Below are 13,225 nucleotides of genomic sequence, written 5' to 3'. Positions count from 1 at the left end.
GCCATCGAAAGGAGTGGAGTCCTTGTACCCGCTACGGCACAGAGGGCCCTTGAAAACATGGTGCTCAGTGAGAGAAGCCGGTCACAAAAGGCCACATGTTGTAGAACGCCATTGATGCAAAGTGTCCAAAATAGGCAAGTCCAGAGAGACAGAGCACAGTTCAGTGGTTGCCTCGCCACAGGAGGAAAAGCTGTGGCATCTCAACAGGTGAAGGTTTCAAGTCCGGCTCCAGCCCCAGGTGTTGACAGGAGACCTTTATTTGGAAGCCAACACCTAGCAGGAAAATAGGGCTGACCTGGTGGCTCAGTGATAAAGAATCTGCCTGCCAATGCAGGAGACACAGGTTTAATCCCTCAGTCGAGAAGATTTCCTGGAGGAGGATGTGGTAACCCACTCCAATATTCTTGCCTGGAAAATTCCATGGACAGAGGAGCCTGGTGGGTTACAGTCCACAGGGTCACAAAGAGTAGAACATGACTGAGCACATACACACGCACACAAAAGGTTAGGTGCCCAGACCTCGCAGTGTGGGCAATAAATCCATTCAAGAGCATACGTTCATTGTATACCTACTATTTGCCAAGGCAGTCATAACCCCAAGAATATATTGTGGCTGAAACACAATACACCTCCCAGCTCCCTTTCTCATGGGGAGGCAATGAGAAGCCAGATTCAGCAAGTGGGAGCCTGCATTGCTATGGGAATAAGGAAGAGAGGTGAAGGGTCAGGGGTGAAGAGAGTGCAATTCCCAGCAGGGTGGCCCAGGGAGACTTCTGTGAGATGGTGGTATTTGAGTGGGGACGTGAGTAAGTGAGAAAATAGCCATGTGTCCATCGAGCAGAGCAGCATTTGGACAAAGGGAACAGCCAATGCAGAGCCCAGAGGTGAGAGCATCCAGTGCTGGAGCAAAAAGAAAGAGGGAGAGGAAAAGGAAATCAATTGGGAGCAGTGGGCTGGAGGAGGCTGCAAATTGAGGTTGCGGACAGAATTAAGATGATTAATCAGCTGATCTCAAAGTAGGGCGAGCATCTCCTGGGTTTTGTGGCTGGGTGCCGTATCTTTAAATGTGGTACATGGAGCAGAAAGATTCAGACAGACTTGTTGGCTTTGCACATGGGAGGGGCCGGGAGCCAAGAAAGGCAGGCAGCATTTGTAGAAGATGGAAAAGACAAGAAAATCTGTTTTAGACCCTCCAGAAAAGAAAGCAGCCCAAGCAATAGTGCCTTGATTTTCACCCAGTGAGACTCATTTCAGACTTCTGACCTGCAGAATAGTAAAACTATACATCTGTGCTGTTTTAAGCCACCATGTTTGTGATAACTTATTGCACCAACCACAGGAAACTCGTACATGAAGGAGCAGGACCCTCATCCATCTGTGGTCAAGACAAGTGAGGTCACGATAAAGGTCTGAGCCAGGCTCCCCAAAGTTAATCCAGTGGCTGTAGGCATACTGGTCATAATGGTCCTCACATCTGATTCCTTATTCTCTCTGCTCTGATATGGCCCATGACATCCTGCCCATAGCCACAGTCCTTGAAGCTCTGTTATTCCCTGAGGAATTAACTCCTTTGTATCTCCTGCTCCCTAGCACCTGTATTTTCCTGGCTTACTTTCTCATTTTGGTAGAACACATTCTTTAGTAACTTCTGATAAACTGGAAGATACATTTTTTAGGACAATGCATGTCTGGAAAGGTCTTTATTCCTCCACCATACTAGAATGCTAGTCTGGCTGGGTATAAAGTTCTAGATTGGAGATGGTTTTCATCCAGAATTTTAAGAGTTTGGCTCCATTGTCTTCTTACTTCAAGGGTCTCTGTTGAGAAGTTCAAGGAGATTCTATTTCCTTATGCTACACACGTGACTTGCTTTTCTGTCTTTGGAATCTATAGACTCTCCTTTTCCCAAATGTTGCGGCGTTTCACAACAATGCACCGGAAATGTCTGATCTCATCCACAGTGGTTTCTTTCAAACTGGAAGCTTACTCTTCAGTTCTGGGAGCATTTTTTGAAATGTCTTTTTGCTGCTTTTCCACAATGTATTTCCTCTGTTCTTTGTTTTTGGAAAGATAATTAGGATCAAGTTTTCTTCTGCCCATGTGGTCTGCGTGTCCTCCTAATGGCTTTGTTCTATTTCTTTCAGTCTCTGTCTTTCCTCCAATGTCTTTTGCTCCTTGGCTGTCTGCCCATGATCCAGAGAGGGGCATACAGAGCTGGCTGGAAGATCTGAGAGGGATGCAGAAGCTATTGCTTCTGAGATTCACAGAATGGTGACCCTGGGAACCCTTGGTGACACCATCCTTAGGGGCCGAATCAATTCCTATAGATTGAGGCAGGGTCTGACCTTCAGCCTTCTGGGGGCCACACTGGTGTGGAGATGGGGGTCTCTTTGATCAGCAGGCACACAAGGCTGCCTGCATTCCAGGGACTAGAACTTTGGGCTTTCTTGACATGGGGGAGGGGTGACTGGAGGGGGAGGGGCAGCTAGAGGGAAAGGCGACCTAGGACTCCTCATAGTCCCCTTTCATATAGCCTTCCTGACCATAGCCACTCATGCATCCCTCATCCAGGGATGTTTTATGGCCAATCCTGAGATCAAGCAGGGGTGCTCTGTCTCCTAAATCTGGCAAAATCTCACCTTCCAACTCTCCATTTAGGGCTGTCTCTCTTTTGTCTGTGACCCAGTTACCACGGCTCCATCTGCAATTCAACTTTCAGATACGTGTGGCTGCTCTGTCCTCTCCACCTTGTGGGTAAATGTCTTTCATCATCTCTTTATTGTGGTTCAAGTGGGTTTGCAGTACAAGCGCTGTGACACATGTTTAACCTGCCATCTTAATCAGAGGCTTTTGTGGCTCTTTGAGAAAAGGTTGTGTCCACTCTTAGGTCTAGGTCTGGTACCATGCAGGGTCCAGCTTCCCCAGGTAAAATTTCCTGGGTCCTGATTTGCAAATTCCCCAAAGCCTTCCCAACAGCAAATTCCAGCAAGAAAGAGCTGATCTATGAAACCAGTTAGTTCCACTGATGTGTCTCTGAAACTCAAGAAGAGTTTCAGGAACATAAATTGAAATATTAACAGTGGTTTTCTCCAAGTGATGGGACTTTAGGATATTATAACTTTTTTCTCTTTCTATGCTTATGTGCATTTTAATTTTTCTCCAGAGAGTATGTATTAGTCATGTAATTGCTACAGTGTTTAAAATTAAGAACAAAATCCTGTCTTTTGAGAATGAGCTCAGAAGTCATCACCTCCCTAGAGCTTCTCCTGGTGGGACTCTCAGTACTGCTCCCTCACTGCGTGTATGGGAGGCACATGAAATAAACTGTATTTTCTAAATATTAACTTGATTTCTGAGCTGAAGCATCATTTCTATCAGGATGTGTAAGACTAGAGGTAGACAGGGAGAGGGGAGCAGGTGCGCAGGCTCTGGGGCGAGCTGCCCCTCGCCACCCCATGACCTGTTCAGGTCTTGGTCTCCCCACCTGCAGGTGTAAGAACAGCACCCACCTGTGGACTGCTGTGGGGTGAAGGTCACTGATACCTGTGAAGGGCATCTATACATAAAATTGACCACCTTAATATTTTTGAGTACACACACAGTTCAGCGGCATTAAGCACATTCATATTGTTTGCAATCATCCCCACCATCTGTCTCCAGAACTTCCTTACCTTCCCAAACTGAAGTTTTGTCCCCATTAAACACTTGCTCTCCCCTTCCCCCATAGCTTCCCTCATAGCTCAGTTGGTAAAGAATCTGCCTGCAATTCATGAGATCCTGGTTCGATTCCTGGGTGGGGAAGATCTGCTGGAGAAGAGATAGGTTACCCCCTCCAGTATTCTTGGGCTTCCCTTGTGGCTCAGCTGGTAAAGAATCTGCCTGCAATGTGGGTGACCTGGGTTTTATCCCTGGGTTGGGAAGATCCCCTGGAGAAGAGAAAGGCTACCCACCCCAGTATTCTGGCCTGGAAAAATTGCATGGACTCTATAGTCCATGGGGTTGCAAAGTGTCAGACATGACTGAGTGACTTTCACTCACTTCCCACTTCCCCCAGCCCCTGGGTCCCTTCCTCTCCTTTCTGTCCAGGGATTTGACTCCTCCAGGGACCTCCCTGAGTGGCACCAGACAATATCTGTCCTCTGGTGTCTGGCTTTTTCACTGAGCACAGTGTCCTCAAGGCTCATCCTGTTGTAACAGGTGTCAGAATCGCCTTCTTTGTCAGGATGCCTGACACACCAGAGTGTGCTGTACACACCTCAGTCATCCAACAGGCTGTGGATGGACACTTGGGTTGTTTCTGACTCCCTGAGCTGCTTTCAACAATGTTCTTCTTCAGCATCTCTCTGGGGGGATGGTATTTCTTTCCTTCCTCAGCACAGGGAGGGACTTACAGGCCTCTTTGGGGTTATCTTTGGGGTTATCTTTGGGGATGCAAACACTCCATCATGCCTGTCTTCTCCCTCCTGACTCTGAGCTCCAGGAGGCTGCACAGAGTCTGATCTGATTTGCCCCTGTCCCCAGAAGTTCCCAACCTTGACACCAAGTGGACAGCTTCACCTCATACTTGAGGTTTTTTTCTCTTTCCACCTGGCGCTCGACCCCGAGGAGTGCTGGGGGCTCTGATGACTCTCAGGTCAGATCCTTCTCATCCTGGACCCTAGGAGGACACAGGGAATGGGGCAGAGCCCTACAGGGGACAGGAAATCGAGGGTTCTTTGCTGAGCGCTTGAGGGCAGCAACTGGCCTCCACCCACAGACTTAAAATTGGTTCTGATCTGTCCCTGAGGTGGCCATGCTAGCCAGAGCTGGGGGCATAGCCCAAGGGCTCCTAACTTCTCCCCCCAGGGAGACCCCTGGATGGGCAGGAATCAGCACTCACCCCCACTCTCTCGACCCCAGATCGGGCCCTCAGCCTCAGCATCATCCAGGGAAAGAAGGCCACATCCCGGACTCCAGCCTCCCCTGAAAGAACAAACCCTTGGAAGACCTCAGACGAGGTTCCTTCTGGATGTCAGGCATTGAGATGTTTACAAGTGACAGAATGAGATTCACCTGAGGTTCAAAATGTGGATATCACAGAGCCATAGGCATCAAGCCTGAGGGGTAAAGGGGGGCTTTGTAAACACAGGCAGGAACCCCTGGGGAAAGGGCCTTGTGGCTGAAGCAGCTCAGTCTTTGAGGGCCCACGCTTCGTAGCCACTCCACACTGGGGTGGGCTCTGCACGGACCCACCCAGAGAGCTCCAGATGTTCCATTCAACCAGAAGAGCCCTCCCTGTGACACAGACACAGGGGGCACCACAGAAGGGGAGTTTACCAGAACTGCAGAGCCATCTCCTCCAGGAAGCCCTCCTGACCCTCTCCAGCCCAGTGGAACTTGCCTCCCATCTCATTGTCTCCTACTTGGGTTCTTCCTGAGCCCAGGAACAGCTGGGCTCCCATGGGAGGGTGTTACAGACTGACACCCCACCCCTGGCTCATAGAAGGGGCTCCAGCAGAGGCCCCTGTGGGACAGCGTGGTCAGAAGAGACCCATATGAAGAAACACACAGAGGCAGGCTGCCTCGTATTGAGCCCCGGAAGTGGAGGATGTGGTGGGTGCCCTTCTCCCTGCGGTGGAATGGGTCGTCCTGCCCCCCTCAGTGGGCTTGTCTGGTGCTCCTTCACTGCCCCCTGCACCAGTCCTCCCACACCTTCTCCAGGACAGGGGACTAGGGGACAGGGGCCAGAACACGCCTGGTTCCCTTCAGGTCTGGGGCCACTAGGAAGGCCATTTCCCTCCCTCCTCCTGCACCACCACGGGTGATGCTGGCTCCTCCCATGACCCTGCTTGTGGGCACGTGAGGACCTTGAGGCTGCCAGCCAGGAGGAGGCCATGGGCAAGATGTGGGGTGCAGTCTGGTGGGGCCCCCAGGCATGGCCCAGGACACAGACATGACTCCCCAACAAGGGCAGCTGTTTTCCGTTCATTTTCACCTCCTGCTGTGTGAACCCTCTGCTGCCACCTCTCCAGGCTGCCCCATCTCTCACCTGCACTCCTACTGCACACACCTCCTGCCTGGTCCTCAAACTTCTATCTCCCCATGCAACTCTCAGGGTGTCACTCATGTAGGGGCTTCTCACCTGTTTTATTTCCCTATGTTCTCCAGGGCCTGACAGACAGTGTGACATGGGAGAGATGACTGATAGTTTTGGATGGATAGATGGATGGATAGATGGATGGGTGGATGAATGGATATATACATGGAGGATGGATTTACTGATGGGTGAATGAATGGGTACATGAAGAATGGACGGATGGATGGATGGGTGGGTGGATATTTACTTGGAGAATGGATTTATGGATGGGTGGATGGATGCATGAAGAATGGGTGGATGGGCAGATGATGGATGGATGAATCCCCTGTCCAATGAAAGAAGGAAATTGCATTTCATGATGACACTGAGAATGAACTGGGTAAACCGAGGCCTAGCAAGTGGTGGGATAGAACTTGTTCCAGGTCACAAAGGCACCCAAGCTGGCCCAGATCCCCAGACCTCTGTCCTTCCTGTCCAGCTGCCTGCAGTAGCAAATTTCATCTTAACAAGCAGGTGGGACCTGTGTCTTGTGTCTGCTGTTGGCCCAGGGATGGAGTCTTCCAGGGCCCAGGACCTGCCCCTTCTCCCCTCCCTCTGCAGCTCCTGGAGGAAGCACAGCTCCCCCGTCTGCCCTTCCTGGCTACAGCCTGGACACAGTACTCAGGAAAGATGGTGCACCTCAGGGTTATACCTATGCATGTGTGCTCAGCTGTATCTGACTCTTTGTGAGCCCATGGACTGTGGCCCACCAGGCTCTTTTGTCCATGGAATTCCCCAGGCAAGAATACTGGAGTGGGTTGCCATGTCCTCCTCCAGGGGATCTTTCTGACTCAGGGATCGAACAGGCGTCTCCTGCATCTTCTGCATTGGCAGGCAGATTCCTTTTACCACTGAGCCACCTAGGAAGCTACTCAGAATAAATAAGGTGATGGGCTTGAAGGGACCGGGTGAGTAGCAGTCATGTGACACTCCTGCCCTGCCCCTTTCAGACACTCTGCCCTCTTCCCCAGATCTGCTGACACTGCTCTTGAGGGTCTCCAGAGATCTCTGAGTGGCCCCTGCTCCATCACTGTCTCCCTGGTGCTCCTGCAGCATCACACATGGCTGTTCAGCCCCCTCCAAAGATGAACACCCCCATCACACACACACACACACAGCCTTGCTGAGATGGACTCCTGGGTTGGCAAAGCCTCAAGTCTAGCTTGCTCCAAAGAGGGCAGGAAGCCCCAGAGGAGGTGCCCTGTGGTGCCAGATTCTCCCATCTGTTCCCTTTCCTTCACACCCTCCTCCTGCCCAACTCACAGCCATGTGTTTCATATGACCACCTGGCACAGCCCAGGCTCAGCTCTCCCCAGCCCCTTGTGTGTCCCTGAAACTGACCCAGCAAGGTCTGGCTGGGATTCTGACATTACCCTGCAGAGGGGGTCGTGATGAACCTGGCTAGCCTTTCCTGGACCGTCCTTGAGGCTCATAGGCTGCCCTCTTGGGCCGGGGTCGTCCTTTATGGGCTCTGCAGAGCTTGGCAAGCCTCCTCCAGGGTCTTTGGCCCAAGAGGAGACTCCATGACCCACTGAAGTCCCCCGAGGGCAGCCCCAAGCTCCCTGTAAACCAGACTCTGCAAGGAACAGCCGCCCTGGGCTCCAGGGCTTTTATGGGTTTGCCTTAAAGATTTTATTTCCAGAAAAAACCAAAAGCAATTAATCCAAATTACAGAGTAGTCATTTGCAATAATATTTGCTTTAAATATATGTATTTTTTAAAACCCCTAAGCTGTGAGCCTCCAGTGAGTTCGAGGTAAAGGACACCTTGAAATAATTACATTTTTTGCTCATTTTATGTTGTGAAAATGGCTTCGTTGGTTTGGAGAAGAATTGTAAAATGGTCAGCTGACTCACTTATAAAGGCAACGTTATTTTTTTCTCCAGATTCTGCCAGAATAACCACACTGCCCCCAAGGTGGATTTCTTCCAAAGGCACCTCAAGTGCTGGTCCAGCGGCCGCTCAAGCCAGCCGGGTGCATCCAGGGAAGCAACCCCAGCTCCTGAAAGCACTCCTAGTGGGTGGCATTGGGAACCCAGGAGGACAGGGGTCCAGCATTATGGGGTCCACATGCTGGCAGACTGGCTGAACACCGTACTCAGGTTGGAGAGGGAGGGATCCTGGGTTTGCCTGCCCCCTTTGTCCTGGTGATGACTGGGAACGTTGCCCACTGGGAAGAGTGAAGCCAAGAGAGAGGGCAGACCAGCCCACCTAGGACCCTCCGGCCGACAAATGTGCACGGTGAGAGGCTTGGACACTTGGAAAATGAAAATTCACTAAAAGATTAGATTGTGCTTAAGGGCTACCCAGGTGGCTCAGTGGTAAAGAATCTGCCTGCAATTCAGGAGACCTGCGTTTGATTCCCAGGTCAGAAAGATCCCCTGGAGAAGGGAATGGCAACCCACTCTAGTATTCTTGCCCAGAGAATTCCATGAACAGAGAAGCTTGGTTGGCTACTGTCCATGGGGTTGCAAAGAGTTGGACATGGTTAAGCGACTAACACTAATACAACACCAGAACCTTCAACCCAGCTGGGTCAGAATACCTGGTTTTGGTGCCAGTGCAGCCCCTGAGTGTCCAGGGACCTTGGGCAGGAGCCTTTCCATCTGTTACCCCAGATATTTTACCATCCAATGCCTCCTCTGCAGACGTGTGACTTGTGGATACATTTTCTCAGGAACTGATATGTCCTTTCACTTTCTCAACAACAGTGTCTTTTGAAGAACAAAAGTCTCAATTTTAGTAAATTGAAATTTAAAAGTGAAAGAATTACATATATGTATAACTGTACACACATACAGTTATATGTGTATATATGGCATATAATAAATACATAATATATAACACATTACATATATGTGTCACTCTGCTGTACAGCAGAAGCTACCACAGCATTGTAAATAAACTACACTTCAATAAAATTTCTTTTAATTTGACGTAATTTTTACTTTTGTTTCTGTTTTGGAAAACCTTTGTCTAATCCAAGGCTACCAAAATTTTCTATTATGTCTTCTCTAAAAGTTTTATAGTTTTAGTTCTGTTTAGATCTGGGATCCAGTTTGAATTGTTTTTGTGTGTGGTAAGGGTTGAAATTCATTTCTTTGCATTTGAGTGTCCAGTTGTTACAGCATAATTTGTTGAAATGTCTATAGTTTTCCCACTGAATTGCCTTGGCAACCTTGTCAAAAATTAATTGGCCAAATACGTAAGAGTTGTTTGTGAACTCTGTTCCATTGATCTATTTGTCCATCCTTTCATCAGTACCACACGGTCATGGCTCCTCTAGCTTTACAATAAGCTTTGAGATACCGTATATGCCTTCCAAATTTTTTCTTCTTTTACAAAATTATTAGCTTACTTTAGGTGCATTTTGTTTCCTCGTTAACTTTATTTTTTTCTCTTTTTTTAAATTTATTTTATTTTTTAACTTTACAATATTGTATTGGTTTTGCCATATATCAACATGAATCCGCCACAGGTATACATGTGTTCCATCCTGAACCCTCCTCCCTCTTCCCCCTCATTAACTTTAAAACTAGCTTGTCAGTTTCTATAAGAAATCACTCTGGGTTATTTTTAACAATTATTTCTTTGAGTCTATAGATCAATTTCAGGAAAAATGTCATTCTCACAATACTGAATCTTCCAATTCATGAACATGATATATCTCTCCATTTCTTCAGATCTTTTAAAATTTATTTCAGTGATATTTGGTAGTTTTCAATGTATGAGCCTCACACACACTTTTTTTTCCCTTTTGGTTGAACTGATTGCTAAAAGCATCATTTTTATCTTATTATAATTAAAAAATTTTTAATTTCCAAATGTTCATTGCTAGAATGTAAAAGTTCGATTAATTGTTGTACTTTGACCTTTTGTACATTGTGATCTTGCTAAACTCACGTATTAGTTCTTGTAGGTTTTTTGTAGTGTCCTTTAGATTTTGTATATAGATAAATATGTTAGCTGCACCTATTTCTTCTGAAGAGAACATTAGTAGTCTGTGTTTTTTGAGAAATTTACACGTTTCATCTCAGTTTTCAAACATATTGGCACAAAGTTGCTCACAGCATTCCTTTATTATTCTTTTAGTGTCTGTAGGCTTAGTAGTGATGTCCCCTCTTTTATTTCAGGCACTGGTCATTTTTGTCTTTTCTTTTTTCTTCCTGATAATTTTGTTTAAAGGTTTATCAATAAAACTTTTCAAGAACAGGTTTTGGTTTTATTGATTCTTCTTATTGCTTTCTGTTTTCTATTTCACTTATTTTTCTCTTTTATCTTTATTAATGTTATTTCCTTCTGCTTACTTTGGATTTAAATTTTCCTCATTTTATAGTTCTTACAGAGGGAGCTTAGATTATTAACTTGAAATTTTTCTTCTCTTCTAATTTAAGAATTTAATAAGTTTTCCTCCAAGAACTGCCTAGCTGCATCCCACAATTTACAAATATTGTGTTTTCATTTTTATTCACTTTAAAACATTTTCTAATCTTTTTTGTGATTTATTTTCTGACCCATGAGTTATTTAGAAGTGTGCTGGCTGGTTTCCAAGTATTTAGGTATTTCCAGAGATTGTCTATCACTGACTTCTAGTTTAATTTTCCTGTAGTCAGAAAACATATGTTGCATGATTTTAATCCTTTTTAAGCGTATTTGAACTTGTTTTAGAACTCAGAATGTGGCCTCTCTGAGTGACTCTCTCATGTGCACATGGAAAAAACTTGTATTTTGCTCTCGTTGGGTGCAGACACATTTGGGATCACTGCATCCTCTTTAAGAACTGATCCTTTACTATTTTTTGACCACCCTCTATTTTATTTATTTTTTTAAGATGAATATTTTTAATGATAAAAGGTACAGTTGGGAAAGAAGATAGATATCATACATCATCAGATACCTAACAATTAAGAAACAAGGTTACATAGAGCAAAAACCAGAAGAAATATAAGGGATATATATATATATATATATATATATATATATATATATATACTGATTCCTTTATTATTATGACATGTCATTCCTTGTCCGTGATAGTATTTCTTATTCTGAAATAAACCTTTATTGATGTTAATTTAGCAGCCCCTTCTTTCTTTTGGTTGGTGTTCATATGGTATATCTTTTTCCACACTTTTAACTTAACTGTGTTTTTTATTTAAAATGAGTTTTCTTGTAGACAGCATATAGTTGGATTTTGATTTTTTTTTAATCCAGTCTTACAATTTCTTTCTTTTAATTGGAAGATACAGGCCATTTACATTTAATGTGGTTATATATATGATTATGTTTAAATATACTATCTTACTATTTGTTTTCACATATTTCTCTTTTTTTTGTTCTTATTTTACTGCCCTCTTGAATTAAATGAATGTTTTCAAATATCCATTTCACCTACAATATTAGCTTATTAGCACTACCTTTTCTTTTTAGTGACAGCTCTAGAGTTTACAATACACATCTTTAACTTATCAAGATGCTTTCAAAGAATGTTATATCACTTCAGTTCAGTTCAGTCAGTTCAGTCGTTCAGTCGTGTGCAACTCTTTGCAACCCCATGAATCGCAGCACGCCAGGCCTCCTTGTCCATCACCAACTCCCGGAGTTCACTCAGACTCACGTCCATCGAGTCAGTGATGCCATCCAACCATCTCATCCTCTGTCGTCCCCTTCTCCTCCTGCCCCCAATCCCTCCCAGCATCAGAATCCTTTCCAATGAGTCAACTGTTCACCTGAGGTGGCCAAAGTACTGGAGTTTCAGCTTTAGCATCATTCCCTCCAAAGAAATCCCAGGGCTGGTCTCCTTCAGAATGGACTGGTTGGATCTCCTTGCAGTCCAAGGGACTCTCAAGAGTCTTCTCCAACACCACAGCTCAAAAGCATCAATTCTTTGGGGCTCAGCCTTCTTCACAGTCCAACTCTCACATCCATACGTCACATATAGTGTAAAAACTTCACAATGTGTACCTCCATTTCCCCTTTTTTGTCCTTTGTATTATCAAAAATGTCACTTATAAAAATTTTAATATATTGTTACTATTTTCTCCTAAGAAGTTAATTATGTTTTAAATTTTTAAAAATGTAAATTAAGCACTCTTTTATCTACCCACATAGTTATCACTTCTAATATTCTTTCTTTGCTTGGGTTCATATTTATATCTGTCATCATTTTCCTTTTGTGTGAAGAATTTAATTTAATAGCTTTTATGGTGCTGGTATACTGACCATAAATTCTCCTCTCTTAATTTCAACTGAAATATTTATTTTGCCTTCATTTGAGAGATATTTCTATTGGGTACAGAATTCAAGGTTTAGAGTTTTTTCCTTCAGACTTTGAAGAAGTCTGTTCATTGTTTTCTGGTTTGCATGGTTTCTGGTGAGAAATATATTTATGTTCCTAACTTTGCTCATTTGTACACAATGTATCTTATTCTCTGGCTGCTTGTAAGATTTTCCCTTTATCTCCTTAGCAATTTGGTTATGATATTCTTGGTATGATTTTCTTCTTGCATTTGTTTTTTGCAGGGATTTTTGTTTATTTGTTTGTTTTATGGGCTTTTTTGCCTTGGGTTTGTTTGTTTTGTTTTTAGTTGGGATTCATTGAGATCCTTGGATCTGTGAGTTTATAGTGTTGTTGTTTTTAATCAAACTTTTAGTATTTTCAGCAGTGATTTCTCCAGATACTTTCCCGTCCTTCATCTCCTTCCTCCCCTTCAGAGATGCTGATGACACATGTGGTTGACTGCTCTTATTACCTCACTGATCGCTGTTGCTCTCTTAATTTTTTCAGTCATTTTTTTCTGTATCTAACTTTGGGTAATTTCTATTGCTCTCCTAAAAAAGCCCATTGATCTTTTTTTCTTTTTTGAAAAAACTTCTACAAGATCTACTGCTACTGCTGCTAAGTCGCTTCAGTCATATCCAACTCTGTGCAACCCCATAGACGGCAGCCCACCAGGCTCCCCTGTCCCTGGGATTCTCCAGGCAAGAACACTGGAGTGGGTTGCCATTTCCTTCTCCAGTGCATGAAAGTGAAATGTGAAAGTGAAGTCACTCAGTCGTGTCCAACTCTTCGAGACCCCGTGGACTGCAGCCTACCAGGCTCCTCTGTCC

Source organism: Bos grunniens, chromosome 16 (genome assembly GCF_055505025.1).
Source record: "Bos grunniens cultivar Pamir isolate PY7600 chromosome 16, Bosgru_T2T1.0, whole genome shotgun sequence".
Lineage (NCBI taxonomy): Eukaryota > Metazoa > Chordata > Mammalia > Artiodactyla > Bovidae > Bos > Bos grunniens.
This window is presented reverse-complemented; position numbering follows the sequence as displayed.